Genomic DNA, 3,210 nt, shown 5'->3' with positions numbered 1-3,210 from the left:
AAATATCATTAACTCATCCATTAACCCTTTTATCCTACCCATGATACGATATGATCGTAATCTCGATGTTTTCATTTTTGTTTTATTTTGACTATCTTTCATGAGTTCTCTCCATCACGTATGTGTTTGTAAGGAAAAGTGAGCGGCTTCTTTGGCTACATTTCTTCTTTAGCTTTAGAAGCTATGTTATCTGCATCTTAGCTCCTTCTCATAACCCTTGAGCTTCCTCACAAACTCTCACAGCAAGAGGCCCGGTCCCTTCCTGGCAAGACCGCCAATTTCTTGACAACGTAGAAAGACTATAATGCTGAAACCATGAAAAGATTGGCAAATGCAAGCAATCAAGGTGTTTCCACCACCATACTTTGATGCCAAGCTACACACAAAGCGGTGAGAAATTGAACAATGCTCAATGGTTAACTAGGTAAGTTACTTGCAGCCATAGAGGAAAGGTGGCAACATTTGCCATCAGACGTAGCTAGTTTACTACCAGCAAGCCATCGCCCAATTCCACATCAATCCACCATAGACACCTGCTTGCAATTGGCACAGTAGACCTCTGCTTCCTAGAAAGCATTCCTGCCTATCACATAACTAGGTACAGGTTCCTATCCCTACCAACTACTTGTACAACTGAACTACATGATGTTTTACCCTCAAACATCAGAGTGTTTCTGTTCTCAACTACAGGACAACCATATGTCTAACATCAGCAGAAAGATAACCTACTAAACTATGGCTGCATCGATATTCACGTCTTGGCGTAAATTGGCAGAACTTTGATCTCTCTCACAGTCAATATATGTCATATTCGACAAAAATGTTGCGCATGAATCACTGTGATGATAAAATGATTGAAGCCTGTTGTAGTCTCAATGACTGTCTCGGGTTTGGACGAGTATGTTATAGTAAAGGGGGGAGCTGATCGCCGCAACTGCTTCCACGTCTAGCTCTATTAGATCATACATTGGCCTTTTCTGCAGACGACAATTCAAAAGAAGAAGCGCTTTCAAACATTGATTTTGGCAGAAGGAGGTTACTTGGTTCTGGTTCCTTGACAAACTCCAGGGAATAACATCAGGCTCTCGTGTCTAATGAAAAATCGACTTGTCTACCAAAATTGTCCCTCCATCAAAGCAGACTTAAGAACTTTACAAGGTACTATGCTCTTTCCCTTTATTGATTTTGCGCCCATCTTCGACTACTCCAGCATCTTCAGTTGCTTGCAGCATTTCGGCATTATCTGATTCAAGCTCTTGAACAACATCCAAAAGCCTTGCCCACACATGCTGTGCCCCTGGACCAACATCCACATCCACAAGCTTCCCTTTTGAACAATAGTAATTTTGCAAGTCTTTGCTCTCGCGTAAGTATAATCGCAATCGCTCTCTCACAGCACCTTCATTGGAATCATCTGCTCTCAACTTTAACTTGGATAGACACTCTCGTGGAGGCAAGCGAGTAGGAAGGAAAATTCGCTTCCGCACAAGGACTCCATCATGGGTTCGGCGTTCATTCTTGCATGTATCAACATGAGAAAGGTTGTAATCCTTGCCACAATCCCTACAGACCCTTCTGCCCAGGCATTTAGCCACAAGAGCCTCATCATCAAGCTGGAAGTTCAAGGCTAAGTCGACATGGCCGACGACATCATTCAACATGGTGGCTTGGACGAGTGTGCGAGGAAAGCCATCAAGAACAAAACCAACAGAGGGATCGGCGTCTTGAAGCCGCATCAACAGAAGTTCAACCATGATATGATCAGGTAGAAGCTTACCTTGGTTCATGGCGGTTTCAACATGTTCATGCACCTTCAACTCCTTGGCTGTGTGATAGGATGACACGAGGGGCTTGGAAAGTTCTGCTCTTACAAGATCGCCAGTGGAGATGTGAGGGATGGACAGAAACTCTGCCATGAGGCTACCCCAAGTACCTTTTCCGACGCCAGGACCACCGAGCAAAACAACTTTATAAGGGGAATGAGAAGCAGAACCTAGAATCTGTCTCTGCTTTGTCTCTTTGGAAACAGCTTCTCTGATTGTATCCAAGGGATCCTTGGTACGCGCTTGGGGTGCAGTGCAGCTTGCAAGAGATGTGGAAGTAAACTGACATTTTCTGCATAAAAGAGAAGCACATTTCCTTGCTGATCGCAATGCAATCTGCATCAGCCGCATGGATCCAAACCTGTGGAACATGAACTCAAAGTGGAGATTATGATCCGTGTAGAGGAGGGAGAGCACGCCTGTTCTTTCAGACGAAGCTCATGTGTTACACACCAGCTGGCTCCGAAGTGCATCTGCAAACTCAGATTGAGCAATTTTTGGCTGATTGGAGGTGCCGATTTCCACCTGCATTGTTGAGCCACTGCCGACTCTGACTCAGCGCCGCCAATCTTGGTGTGTTACACTCAGATTCTCTGCTAGGGTTTACGTAGTGCTGCAAGATGAATTCGCTTTGAGTTCCTTGTGCAGAATGGAAGCAGAATAGACTCGGGTGGTGAGCACTTGAAGAGAAATGTGTGCGTCTAACCTCTTGCAGGACAGCAAGAAACGATGGCGGCTTGTGGAAGAAATCCATAGTCGAGTCATTCAAAACTCAGATTTGCGGTTTATATTTACAGAGGAAAAAGGTTTCCATATTTTTACTTGGTGTTGGCTCTTCTTATAGCCTTGCACTACTTGAGGATTTGTATTGAGGTATTAGAAGAACACACACATAAAAACTCAAGCCTTAGGCCCCTAAGTGGTCCCACGAGAAACACGACCTCCCCCTCGTGTGTCTTCACCCTCAACACGTACGACAATAATGAGAACAAGGATATTGCAGCCCACTATAGGAAACCTGTAGTTGTGCACAAGCTGCAAGGTTGATTGGTAGGCCAAAGGTTAGGTGGTACTTGCAGCATGTAGAAAGGGTTTAACCTCAAATACAAGATCTCTCTCTACTACCACAAACAATCTTGCAAGCGTCATCGGTTTCGTGTCCATAGTGCTGCAACAAATCCATTAATAATTGTAGGGAAGGAGCAATATTTGTTAAACAAGTCATGCATAGACACGAGCATGGTGAGGTGTCAAAAGCAATGGACTTTTCTTTTCTGACCGAGTGAGAAGCCTATCTTTAGAAGAATCAATAGGATACACTTTGAGCTCCACAATAGTGAATTACTTCACATATTTAGGGAGCCCATTGATAACCTTCATGTTGGTC

General features: G+C 44.2%; 1 pseudogene; it reads right to left on the bottom strand.

The window, feature by feature from the left end:
- Nucleotides 1-278: 278 nt before the first annotated feature.
- LOC147417813 (adenylate kinase 1, chloroplastic pseudogene) lies at nt 279-2,598 on the bottom strand (annotated as a pseudogene).
- Nucleotides 2,599-3,210: the final 612 nt, after the last annotated feature.

This window comes from Adiantum capillus-veneris, chromosome 30, assembly GCF_014529385.1.
Source record: "Adiantum capillus-veneris isolate H3 chromosome 30, ASM1452938v2, whole genome shotgun sequence".
Classification (NCBI taxonomy): domain Eukaryota; kingdom Viridiplantae; phylum Streptophyta; class Polypodiopsida; order Polypodiales; family Pteridaceae; genus Adiantum; species Adiantum capillus-veneris.
This window is presented reverse-complemented; position numbering and strand designations above follow the sequence as displayed.